The sequence below is a fragment of the Molossus molossus genome, unplaced genomic scaffold (genome assembly GCF_014108415.1).
Source record: "Molossus molossus isolate mMolMol1 unplaced genomic scaffold, mMolMol1.p scaffold_m16_p_20, whole genome shotgun sequence".
In the NCBI taxonomy this organism is placed as follows: domain Eukaryota; kingdom Metazoa; phylum Chordata; class Mammalia; order Chiroptera; family Molossidae; genus Molossus; species Molossus molossus.
The window spans coordinates 41,386,440-41,400,180 of NW_023425356.1; the positions used below are offsets into that span (position 1 = coordinate 41,386,440).

At 43.3% G+C, this 13,741-nt stretch overlaps 1 protein-coding gene across 1 annotated transcript in view; it reads left to right on the forward strand.

Annotated features, from left to right (window-relative positions):
• Positions 1-13,741, forward strand: part of NIBAN1 (niban apoptosis regulator 1) — a 128,449-nt gene that overhangs the window by 88,195 nt on the left and 26,513 nt on the right. The gene's annotated exons all lie outside the window — the stretch shown is intronic.

The window sequence follows — 13,741 nt, forward strand, 5'->3', positions numbered from 1 at the left end:
AGAGGGAACTGCCTGATAATGAGAACTCTTGCGTGTTAAATATGATATATGGGGAGATTAAGGAAAGGTATTTGGAAGGACTTAAACTTGATGAATTTAAACTTGTAAACCCACATGGAATGCAGTACTTAATAAATATTTGCGTTTACAGTTTTTAATAATGATCATAGGTCTGGAATTATTTATATGCTGTTTCAGTTATTTAATAAATAAATGCTGCTTTATTAGTAGAGAAATGAAGTAGACATTTAAAGCCCATTCCAGCCCTGGTCGGTTTGGCTCAGCGGTTAGAGCATCAGCCTGTGGGCCAGAGAGACCTGGGTTCGGCTCCCGCTAAGGGCACGTACCTCGGTTGCAGTTTGTCCCCGGCCCTGGTTGGGTCATGTGGGTGGCAGCCACTCGATGTTTCTCTCTCTCTCCCTCCCACTCTATCTGAACAAAAAATGGAAAAATGTCCTCGGGTGAGAATAAAATAAATAAATAAATAAAACAATAAAGCCCATTCCATTTCTATGGTTCCATCATGGCTTTCTTTTTTTAAAAGTATGTTTTATTGATTTTTTTAGCAAGAGAGAGAGATAGAAACATCGATGTGAAAAAGAAACATCAATCAGCTGCCTCGTGCACGCCCCCTACTGGGCATTGAGCCCGTAACCCTGCCGTGTGACCCAACTGGGAATCGAACCGGGACCTCTCAGTCCATGGGATGATGGTCAATCCACGGAGCCACACCAACCAGGCCATATTGGCTTTCTTAATGGTAAAAAGTCCATGAAGAACTTTGAACACTCAAAAGGCATTTCCTCATAACTAACACATCTTCATAGGAGACATCCACATACATCCTTCCTGTCTCTCTCCTCCTGCCCCCTACTTCTGCCCTCCCTCCCCCCACTCTGCCATACTTTCAGAGGCTTTGACACTTCCGACACAGGAATTGAGGTTTTGTTTTCATTTCCTCTTTCTGGTTTACCATAGGGAATTAGATCATTGGGCTAATTCTTCCCAATCGTTTCTTGGAATAAATTAATTACATCATGCGCATCGAGTCTATGGCAACTACTGAGTTTGTCCACAGTAGGAACAGGGGGTACTTAACTCCATCAAAAATTTTAGTTGTTTCTTTCTTGTGGAGGGGCAAACAGTTTGTTACAATAAATATAGCAGATTGTTGTAAGGCTGTATCCTGTTTGGAAATGATCTCATCTAATAGGTCTGTTGGTGGTTAGCAGTTTTCTACCAAATTGGCATTGTTGTTAGAGTGCCCTCGAAGTTAAAGCCACGCGATTCCTCACTGCCCATAATGCAGGGTTTATGAGTGAGAAGTCATTGTCAAGGCTCTTAAACTCCAACCGTAATCTATGTGGGACTTGCTACAGTCCTCTTACTTCTTATTTTTGTGCATTGTTTTGATCCTGGGATTGTTCTATTTCGATGAACTGTGCTGTGTGTATAATGACAGATTAGAAAGTCAGATTTCTTTCTTTTTCACTGATTTAGAGTAGCAACATGTCTGGACAGATCCACTTTGTAATAATGCTGTTTGAATACGATTCAGGTGTCGAGTGGCATGCCCACTTTTATTGCCTCCCTCCTCTGTCCCCACACCGATAAACAGTGTAACTCTTAGACCAGGATCATTTCAGGCCGTGCCGTCCAACATGGTGGCCACTGATCACGTGGACGTGGCTGGTTTGAAACGAAACGTGCCACGGTGTCAAATATGCACCAGATTTAAAAAACTTAGTACTAAAAAAAGGTTGTAAAAGATCTCATTAATAATTTTATAGTACTTACAGATTTTAGGTATATTGGTATAAATAGAATATATTATTCAAACTATTCTTAACCATTTTTTTTGTTGTTGTTATTTTACTTTTCTGATGTGGCTACTATGACATCTGAAGTTGCGTATGCGGCTTTCGTTATATTGCTGTTGGATGGCACTGTTCTGGAGTCTCTTTGCCCACCCAGTTCCCCTTTCATACTCCGGAGGGGGCCTGTAACACCCGTACCGATTACTGTCTGCAGCCCAGGGAAAGACCTGCTCTGGGTGTCTATGTGCCTGTGTTGAGGGCGGGAGGAGAGACGGGAGAATGTTCAGTGGGAAAAAGAAGGAACGAAGGGAGGAAAGAGAAGTGAGCAGTTTCCATCAGTTTCCATCTGAGATGGCATCCACTCTTACTTAAAATAGCTGAGCCAAGTTAGTTCCCTCGAGGCTAACTGGTTAGTTCCCCCAGGCTAACTAGAAATAGAGCGAATCACTGGATCAGACGCATCTGAATGCAAACGTAAATTCACACAAAGCTTCTGTAACTTCACGGAAGCACGTTCCATGTTTTAAGAACCTCGTCATCACTGTCCTTAGTTAGCAAAGGTAATCGAGAACTGGTTTGTGTCCCCGTGGATGATACTGATTTGAGCAAAGGGTGTAATGTGTTTTGTTCTGCAGCATTTCATAGAAGAGACATATCTGGCTGAGATAGAATCTTTTAATGGCTTTTCAGTGTAGATGCAAATAAACACCTGAAATAATATGGTGGTTTTTCTGGAGAACTGGAAGATTTTGTAAATCACGGTGCTTTTGTGAAATGTGAGATTGAGAGATAGCAGGCAGGTTCTACTTTTTCAAGAGGAAGAAGGGGTATTTTAGAGACCAAGCCCATGTGACCATCTAGGTTAATGATTTAATGTTTTATATGAGACAAATCAGTTTTACTACACTCTTGTCATAGACCATGAAATGGCAAACTTGAATCTTTTCACTATTTTATTAGCTTAATTAATTTAATAGCCCATGTGGTGAGCCCAGTGGAAATAACCATGAATTGAACTGTCATTCAGGTTAATGGGAAGGAAAAGGGAGGACAAAGAGACGCAGATCAGAATAGGGACATAATGAAATGTTTTCTAGTAGCCACACTGATTCCTTCCTGCAGCCCAGAGAAAGATGCAGATCTGAGGGAGAAAGTTTCGTAGAAAGAAAAGGATACGGTGGTCCGATGGCTAGAACATTGTATCCCCAAGTTGGAGCACTGCCATGGAGGGTGCTACCCAAATATTGACACACTAACTGTATTTGTAGCTTATCACAGAATTACACCATTTCATAGCTGAAAAGTGAGCCCTGGCCGTCAGTCTTTCAATTCAAATGAGATTGAGCAGGCCCAGAGAAGCAAAGTAGCTCACCCCAAGGCCCATAGCCCAAGTGGCAGAAGTAGAACTCACACCCAGTGCTGATGCCCACTAGAGAGTAGTCCCCACTCCCGTGTGCTGCCTCCGTATTATTACATCATTCATTTCTGTGTTCCTGATCTATCCAAAGGACACTTGGTGCCAGGCATTGTGCTGCGTGTGGCCTCAGGGTACAGTGATGAAAGCGCCAGCCCTTGTCCTCAAGGACATGATCCTGTGGCGCACACAAGCCATCCAGTGGTGTCACAGATGGACCTCTAGCTTCTGATGCACGTCACACTCTTGTCATCCCCTGACCTTGCTCCGTTTCCGTGGCAAGCAGAGACAGTGATACTGCCTTAGAGGGTGTTTGTGACGAGCCCAAAGGTGCTTCGAGGTGGAAGGGGGTTCCCTCCATTCATGGAAAGGAAACGCAGGAGGCGGCGGGACCTGTTCCGAGAGCCACACTGAACGGGGTGCTGAAGGAGGAGAAAGAGAAGGCGTCTCCGTTGAAATCACACTGGGAACTGCTCGGTGACTGAGTGAGGGGCCAGGCCGAGTTCCACCGTCCTGCGTCCTGCGGGAGGGCAAGGCTGTTCCTCTCACGTCTGTGAATTTACTGTACAAACCCCCCGTGCGGACCCTGGACAGGCCACGGTTTGGCAGCTGCCGGTGCTCCCGGGGGCTCGGAGGCTCCAGGAGGCTCGCTGCTGCAGGACTGTTTTGACTCTGGAAAGGCAACTATTGTTCATGAGAAGATTGATTTAAAAAAAAAAGTCATTAGATCAGCACGGATCTCCCGAAGGATAATAGTATAACATGTCATAAAGTTTGAGCCACAAATCCAAAATCCCCCGTAACTCACTTTTCATTTCTTATCCATTCCCTTTCCATCGTCCCCCCTACGGGACGATGCTTTGCATCGCTCAGTCAGGATGTATGTGCAATTGTTACAATATGGTTTCTGCAATTGAAAGGACCTCCAGCCCTGGCCGGATGGCTCAGTTGGTTGGAGTGTTGTCCCGTACACCAAAAGGTTGTAGGTTTAGTCCCCGGTCGGGGTGCCTAGAGGAGGCAACTGACCCATGTTTCTCTCTCACATCTATGTTTCTCTCTCTCTCTCTCTAAAAAAAAAAAATTGATAAAAACATATCCTCAGGTGAGGATTTAAAAAAAAAAGATCTCCAAACTATTTTCTAATTTTCCACGATGAGTCTAAGTCATCATAATCATTATTTTAGTGACTGAGTAACACTCCAGTCAGTAATCCTATTATAGTTTACTTAAGCTTGTTATTAAACGAGATGCTCCCTGGACTTCACTGAAAAGAATTGGGAATGCTTTGAGTTTCCACAATAAAATTGCGTATTTGCTTTAGGTATAAAGCCCCTTTTGGTGGACCCCTTCGAGAGACGAGCCATGGGTCTTCAACCACCCACGTGTCCTTTGGCTTAAAGCGATTATGCAAAACTGGTATCCATGGTGGGCCCAGCCGATCCAGAAATTTAAAAAAACTCTGTTGGCAGTGCTGACCTTTCTGTCATAGGCCAGGAATGCAGACGCTGTTTTTATTGGTACGTGACTGCTCAAATTCTCAGTTTCTAAAAAATGACCTGGTTCCTAAGAGCCTGAGCCCCACGCTGGACGCTGCCCTCAGGATCTGAGGAGGAGGCCATGACATGAACCAGTGTCATCTGCCACGGGATTCCAGGTGTCTGTGACTGCGTCCGTGCCTCGTTGGAGGGGAATGGAGCACAGGTCAGTTTAATTTCTTAGGTCTTTTGGGAAAGGCTACAAATAAGGAAGCTAAGATATTTAATTTTAGACCAAAGTAGTTACAGCCCGGCAAGTATGGCTCAGTGGACTAAGAGTCATCCCGTGGACTGAGAAGTCCGGGTTCAATTCCAGGTCAGGGCACATGCCCGAGTTACAGACTCAATCCCCAGTAGGGGGCGAGCAGGAGGCAGCCGATCAGTGTTTCTCTCTCACATCGATGTTTCTAGCTCTCTCTTCGTTTCTCTCTCTCTCTAAAAAAAAAGTCAATAAAAACGTATTAAGAAAAAAAGTAGTTATAACTTCTGCTGTAGTTAGGAGTTTTAAGTAAGGTTAGGTCCTTTTTGAAATTGAGTCTGTATGGGACCCGAAATTTATTTTATCCTACCATTTTTACTTTTAGTAAAATGAGTTATATATTTATTTGACATTGGGAAATTACTTAAATTTCTTTGATTTTTCAGGGTGTTCCCCCCCCCCCCATTTTCTACCTGGGAATGATTACTTGGGCTTTCCTGTCTCGTGAGACTGCTGTGGGAATGAAATGAGATGTGAACTGTAAAATCTTCTGACAAGTGCAAGGTGGATGCTATTCTTCATCACTGGTCATGATGAGGAGCGAAAAGTCCCTCGACCCCATCATAGGGAGGGATGCTCTGTGGGTGTCAGGCTAGCGTATGACGATGCCAGTTAACACCAGTCATTTGTTCTGTAATGTAAACCTGGCCAAGGTATCCCTCGTCTGCCTTTACTTGAGAAAACATGCTCCCATGGATGTGAGTAAGACTAGGCGAGGTGTTCAGAGCTCACAAGATGAAGGTCACCCATAGATCAGTCAGGAAAAAATTTTCCTAACATTTCTGTGTGCTCCAGTGACAAATTAAAAAAAATTTTTTTTCTTTATTGATTTTAGAGAGAGAGTTAGAAACATCAATGAGAGAGAATATCATTTGGCCATCTCCTGCATGCCCCCTACTGAGGATTTGGCCCATGACCCGGGCATGTGCCCTGATCAGGATTCGAATCAGTGACCTCTTGGTGCATGGATCAATGCTCAACCACTGAGCCACACCAGCCGGGCTCCACTGACAAATTATACCAAGACCCGTGCACAAATAGTCATTTCCAGGAATAAGAGAAAGTGTCACCAAAAGCAAAGGACATGTCTGTGGCTAGAGGAGCATCTTCTCTCTGTATCTGAAAACTCAAGCTTGCTTCTAATTGTGTCCAGGTTGGTGTGGACATTTTTGCCTGCAGGGAGCCAGCGCATGACTCCCCACGACGTCAGTGAGAGGCACATGACCCAGTTTCTGTGGTCAGAGCAGAAAGACCGCCTGAGTGTGTGCAGTCCCACAACCGCCTGTACAATTACATGGTGGACGCTTTTCAAACTCACACTTTAAAGAGGAAATTAGATTGTTTTCATTTGTTTTGCATAAATCTTGTGGTGTCATTCCCCCCCGAGGTCACTGCAGCGCCATCTCCACAAATAGTTATTAGGGAATTGGGAGATAGTTCTGTGCTCACTGTCTTAGAATACAGACCTCACCCATATAAAGCCATACGTTTGACCTGGGATGATAGGACATAATTGATCGGGTCCCTGTTCTCTCAGTCTGACTCTGCCAAGTACACAGGGTGATGAAGAGCACTTTCAGAGTGATGGAAGGCATATTCAACGAACACAGCTTCAGGGCACAGAGCATCTTCCTTCATGGTGTTCGGAAAGAAGCAAATGTTCCCTCATCTCTTACCTGGAGTCTGAGAACACCATCCTTACTTTAGAAAGACATGGGAGTGTGGGTCATTGTCATTTTTTAAGGCTTTGAAAAAAAATCTTTAGGCAAAGGAAACTGCTAGAGAAAAGAAGACTGCCACAGAAAATATAGTCCGCATATCCACTGGGTACCCCAAAAGGGAAGACGAGACCCACCAGGGTTACATCTGAGGATTTGTGTCCGGACTGTGATGACTGTTTCTGAAGTGAGGGATGTTCCCTTCCATGGGCAGAGTTCCAGTTGTTTGGAATAATGTCCTCATAAACCTGCTCGAGGTCCCATCTCCTTATCCGCATACCTTCTGAGAAAGCTTCGCCTCAGTGCTGTTTTAATCTACCGCTTTGGGGACGTACCAGGGTTCATCTGTGTTAAGTGGTGAACAGTCAGAGGGGACATTTCTTAACTGGATAGTGAAGGAATGCAGTCAGTAAGACTCTAAGCCTCCAAGAGCCATGGTCTTCTACCTTTTCTATGTATGATTTTTTTCCCCCTCAAAATGTGGTCTGTAAATCACCTACAATAGAATCACCTAAAGAGCTTGTTTACATTCAGATCCCTTGGTCCCATCCTAGACCTTCTGCTTTGGAATGTCTGGGGTGAGTTTATCAAGAACCATAGTCCTGATGAAGCATTTCCTCTTCTCTGGGGTTGGGGGTTGGGGTGGGAGTGGTACTTTTGACGTCATATTAGAGCCGATCTCATGCTATATTGAGTCGAAATCTGCCACATTCTATTTTTTTAAAAAACTTTTTCATCATTATTTATAATAATGGCTACCATTTTATTTTTTATTGTTTCTCCCCTTTTTTATTTTTAAATTAAAAAAAACTTTTTAAATACAGTTGACATTCAATTATATTAGTTTTAGGTGTATAACACAGTGGTTAGACATTTATATAACTAATGAAGTTATCCCCCCAATAAGTCTAGTTAATACCCACCTGACACCATAGCTGGTTATTACAGTGTTATTGACTGTATTCCCTGTGCTGTCCGTCCTTCACATCCCTGTGGATGCTTTTAACTGAGTTTGTGCTTCTCAATGCCTTCCCCTTTCCACACAGTCCCGACTCTCGTGTCTGAATCTACATGGAACAAATCCCGTTCTCTTTTACATTGTACATCTTCCCTTCAGTGAAATCTCCCTCTAAGTTTTTTTCTTTCCAAGGTTGTGAGAATCCTCAGTCACATGCTTTTCTTCAGAGGTACTCCACCTTTAAAAAAAAATTTCTAAAATATCCTGCTGCTCAGCATGAGCTAGAAGTATGAAATGATAAGCTCATGTCCTTGTTATTGACACTCCCCATTCCCGTGGCCCATCCTCACCTGCTTTGTGTACAACTGTGTCACACCTCTGACTTGTCCTGAGCTCGCTCACAGTTAAGTGGAACCCTGGAATTATCCGTTTATTACCTTTTCCACGTCATTGAAAATGTTTGAGGGCAGGACCCTAGAGATTTTCATTTGGATAATTAGTAACCTCAGCCCTTTAACGGCACCTTCCATTTAGGTTGTTTAACAATTTGGTTATGTTTATTTTCGTTGTCAACCAACCTACATTTTTTTCAGTGTGTCAGTCAAAATCACACAAGACTTTAATAGTTGCCCTGCTAAAATCTGGACACAGGGTGTCTGCAACAGCCTCCTATGCTATCCATCTGGTAGTCTATCTGGAGGAAATGCGGTTAGTTCGTCGTCACTTGTAGTAATCACCACTCCCTTTTCTCTGTTGACAAACAGTCTTTTAATGTTTACTGACAAGTCAAGAATCCGTGAGATGCATTGCTCTGTAGCTGGATGCGGTGTGCAGCATTTTTCTACGAGGTTGAAAATTTCTATCCAAACAGTATGCTCACTAGAAACTTTTATTTATTTGGAAAGTCTTCTATTCTCTGCATGCGTTCTTGTTTCTTTGTATTTTCACCCAAAGCAATGCCTTTATAACCCACCCTAGGGCCCCTGTATCTCCATGAGGTATATATTTTCTTCTTGGCTTATGCCTTTTCTCTTTCTGGTAGGTCTGTGTCCGCTAATACAAATATGATTTGGTCAGTAAATGAATATTTTAATCTAGTAGTTTATAGAACACAATTCAGGGACTTCCAAGTAATCCTGGGGCTAGTTCCATTAGAGTTATCATTTATAAATGGCAACACGTATTTGCTCAGGTTGGTAATGAATAAATAAGAGTTTTTAATAAAAACCAGGACTTGCATTACCATTTCATTAAAATGGACACCATTCATGATGCGTTCCAGTGAGGGGGGTTTGTTTTGTTTTATTGTCAATAATGTCATGTCACCTTCTGTCTGGCCTCCAGTCTACTCACTTCTGAAATGAATGGCTTAGACTAGAAGATCCCTGCGGTATACTCAGACTCTAGAATTACATGATTCTAAGCTTTGAGAAGGAAAAGCAATTTAAAATAATTTAAAAATCCATTTACACACGTGTGCATGTATGTAAAACGGATGGAACCTGAATAAGGTGGTTAGATCGCAACAATGTCTGTTTCTTGGTTGTGTTGTTATACTATAACAAGATATCCCACTAGGAGACACTGGGTGAAGGTGAAAGCATTGGATATACCTATTATTTCGTACAAAAACATGGGAATCTCCAGTTTCCTCAAAATAAAAAAGTTTAAAAAAAAAAAAAAAGAAACTGTAGAGTGTTGTAACAGGACTCTGCAGGTGAGTAGGGCCTCACCCGACCCTCACACTGGCTTAAACAAGTTATTGAACTTTCTGAGACTCAGTTTCTTTGTGAGCCTTAAAGTAGGAACATGAATTCCTACCCAACGGATTGTTGGAAGGATTCTACGAGACAGTGTGTCCTCGCGTGGTTCGCCCTCCGCGCTAATCTTCACGGGTGTTAGCTACTGTCCCCTGCACTGCTCGTCCTTTGTTTCAGGGAGGAAAGGGGGACAGACGTCCTGGCTGCAGCTCGCCTAGAGAAGTCCCATGGCCCGAGGCTCGTGACAGTCTGGCAGTGTACGTTAGTGAGACGAACCCATAGCAGTGCAGTGAGTAATGCTGTTACATAACTTTCCAACAGCACCAGGAGGATCAGCTAACGTGGTTTGGCGCAGCCATGAAATAACAAGGCCGCTTCCAAACCCGGCCCGTCGGGGAGCCCCGAGCAAGCAGCCGGTCCGGCCCGATGGAGGGCACGGGCCTCGGAGCTCCGGGGCTTCATCCGAGTCAGACGTGTTGTAAATCTGTGGAAGTGGAAAGAACAAAAGGCATTTCTCTCTGGCTGGTCCCCCGAATGACTGTCCCCGTGGGGCCTGGAGCAGCTTTCCTTCCCTCGAAAAATCCTTAATCATGTCTCCCCAGGATGAGTTTTCCAGGCCGCTGCACAGATGAGAAGTGGAGAGAGCTACAGACGAGTCTTGGTCCGGAGGATGTGATGTTGAATGGATGGCCAAGATGTGTCTCCCACGTTTCCTGAATGTGTAGGCTTTCCCAGGCCGCTGTCCTGGCTCCTGCCTGGATGGATGTGTTTATCAGCGAGGTGGGCTGGGAACACAGAAGGCAGCCCTACCCGATGTTTGAATGACATCGAGATAAAAGGGAGTCTGGGGACAGAATTGCAATTTTTAAATGATGTTGGCAGGTTCTGAGCTGATCACCGTAAGCTGTAATTTAATAGCGGTAATGTTAAAACCTGTACTTCAAGATCAGAAGCAAAGTACAGGCCAGGGAAGGCTCAGATTGAGAGGGTTTTACATGAAAAGGACAGGGATTTTATCTGACTGCAGAGAAGTATGGCTGTAAAAACGAGGTCAGGGACCTGGAAAAGAACAGTCTTCCCACCTGACATAATTTGCACGAATTAGACAATACTTGGTGTGTTGTATCCAGGTTAGGGGATACATTTAAGATATTGCTCAATTGGAATTGGTCACCAAGGGAAAGAAGGAAAAAGAAGTATCCAATTTTAAAAATTCAAAAACTAGACTCTTTAAAGCATATTTGAAGGAAAATAAGGCTCTTTAGCTGTCTTTTGCAGTTACCATATGGAAGAGGACTAGATGTCAATTTTGCTCTAAAAGACAGAAATGGGGTTAATGAGAGCGAGAGTTCATGGAAACAGATTTTGGCTCAGTAGAAGGAAAAATTTTCAAATAATTAGAGCAGTTCAGTGAAAAGAACTATTTCATTAAATTGTGAGCTTCCTGTCACTGGAAATATTCAAGCTAAGGCCGGATGAGTGTCCGTCTGGAATTCTGAAGGCTCCCAGCATTGAACAAGAGCTTGGGGTGGGTGACCTTTCAGATCGCTCCTAACTCCCATAGTCCATGATTTAAGTAAGTATGAATGCCAAAGTCATTTATGACATGCCAGAGCCACTTTTTCAACTTTTGGCTCTGATTCTGACCAGCTGTGTGACCTTCAGCTGAGAAATGAACCATTTCTCCTTCCAGTTTCCTCATCCATAAAACGAGGGAGCTGGAATTAATGATGTCTGAGCTCTCCCCGGCACATCTGTCTCCTGAAGCATCGTCACAATTACAGCATGTTGGGAAAGTAGAGTCTGAGCCATTTGTTGAAGTCGATGTGCAGGGAGAAGGCTTTTAAAGACCAAAGCCATTGTTGATTCTGGGGCCATTGAAACAGTCTCAATTGCTTGTTGGCAGGAGAGTGGGTGATTGTGATCCTAGATTTTGTTCCCATGAGACCTGTGGCAGGAAGTTGATCAAATAACTGATAATCTGGTTCTTCTCAAACACCTGTACTTTCTGGCTGCGTTCAGCAATGCCTTTGCGAACAACTTAGAAGAAATGAAGATCATGTTACCGTTGCAATATAGTTCTGTTTTTGCAAAGCAAACCTTTGTTCTTTATTTCCTCAATGATCTGGCTGTTGCCTTTGAGCTTTGTTTAATAGTCATAAGAACCAGTTTCCATAAAGCAATTTACCGCGTGGCAGAGAGACTATTCTTAAAGTTTTATATAAATGAAGGTAATCAGTTTATAAACTGAAAATCTGATGACGAAGCAGTAGGTTAGATTCTTTTTCCGCTACGGAAAAGGAATAGTTAAAATCCATTAAGGTCTGTCTTAACGGTAAAGAGTTCGGAATTCAGGTCCACACCCTCGTTGTTTTAGGCTGCAGTGCTGACGTTCAATTACTGTAATTTCCTTTGTGGTCCATTTGATTACCAATACTCTTCTTCTCTGCCTACATTAAGGTGCCCTCTTCTCCACCATTGCTACACTCTAGCTCTTCTATTTCTTCTTTGACTACCGTCTGATTCGCACATCATTGTCTCAAATCCTGTTTCTTCAGTTTTTTTTTTTAAGACCTTTGAGAATGCAATCCTCTGTGGGAGCGTCATCGTGTGCTTTGAGACAGGTATAAAAAGTATGGGCAGGATTTCAAATAGCTCCTCTAGTTACTGAGATCAGCAGGGGAAGAAATAAGTAAGTCCACGCTCCTTGCAAGGACGGAAGAATTTAAAACTCCATTCCCAGGCTCGTGGTTCTGGCGATACTCACTCCATCCAAGTACCACATTTTATTCCATCTCTTTGTTTCCTTAGGTTGGAAGTGAAAACAGCTGTTAAAAATAAGAGCACATGAGTCAATCTGGAATCTCGATGTGATAATTGCAGTTTCTGTCTCCGCTGGTGAAGTCCCGCCCAGTGTACCCAGCCCCATATCACAGCCTCCTTGTTGTCAGGTTTATACCAAGACCTTAATTTTTGTTTTTCAAGCCGCTAAGATGAAAAACAAAATCAATAGCCACACCAGAAAAATAACAAGGAAGAAAATACTTCCATTTAAAAACCTGATTCTTGGCCCTGGCCGGTTTGGCTCAGCGGTTAGAGCGTCGGCCTGCGGTCCGGAGAGACCCGGGTTCGGTTCCCGCTAAGGGCACGTACTTCGGTTGCAGTTTGTCCCCGGCCCTGGTTGGTCATGCGGGTGGCAGCCACTCGATGTGTCCCTTCACATCGATGTTTCTCTCTCTCTCTCTCTCTCTTCCTCTCTCTCCCTCCCACTCTATCTGTACAAAAAATGGAAAAATATCCTCGGGTGAGGATAAAAAACAAAAAAAAAAAAAAAAAAAAAACAAAATAAAAACCTGATTCTTGGAACATGCCTTTTTTCAGGATTTGGAGTTAGGCTAAATCTCTATATTGGTGTAGAAATGTCAGTTACTGTTCCACATGTTTGAAGATAGAGTTTCTTAGTATCATCACTGTGAAGAATTTTTCTTGGGCTCTTATAGAGGCAATGCCTTGAATTTTATGTTCTCTTTCCCAAGTTCCTGAGGCTTACAACCTGTGAAACCAATCTCAGAAGAGTCATCTACAACCTATTAATTGGTCATCACCTTTCAGAGTAGATTGATCCTCTTTTAGTTCTGCCCAGTCCCTGTCTGAGCCATTCAGTCTTTGCCGGTCTAAACCTCTGAAGGACCCCCATGGATCCACTGACCACGCTCAGATTGCCCTGCAAATGCAGGTCACATGTCACGGGCAAGGGGACTTTCTGTCCTATAGGGGGAGAGGCAGGAGGCAGGAGATGAGGCCCTTTGAATCGCTGGCTTTGACCACTTTATTTCTCCTTTCTACAATTTGATTTCTTTGTTGTTAGATGATATTATTTTTATAATTCATTTCCCTGCTAAGATATCTGTAATTCTGTTATTATTGTGTCCTCCAATAGCTGGTTTTAGGAGTTGAAAATGGCCTTGGTCAGTTTGGACTGCTGTAACAAAAATACCATAGATTTGAAATTCCAAGGTCAAGGTTGATCTTGTGTTGAGACACACACACACACACACACACACACACACAGAGAGAGACAGAGAGAGAGAGAGAGAGACCTCTCTTAAGGGCACTAAACCTGGGCTCTACCTTTATGACCTAATTACCTCCCAAAGTCTCTATCTCCAATATCATTACACTGAGGATTAAGGTTCAACATATGAATTTTGAGGGACACAAACATTCTATCCATAGTATAGATGAAGACATTTTCATGCATAGTGTGATTTGTGGAATTC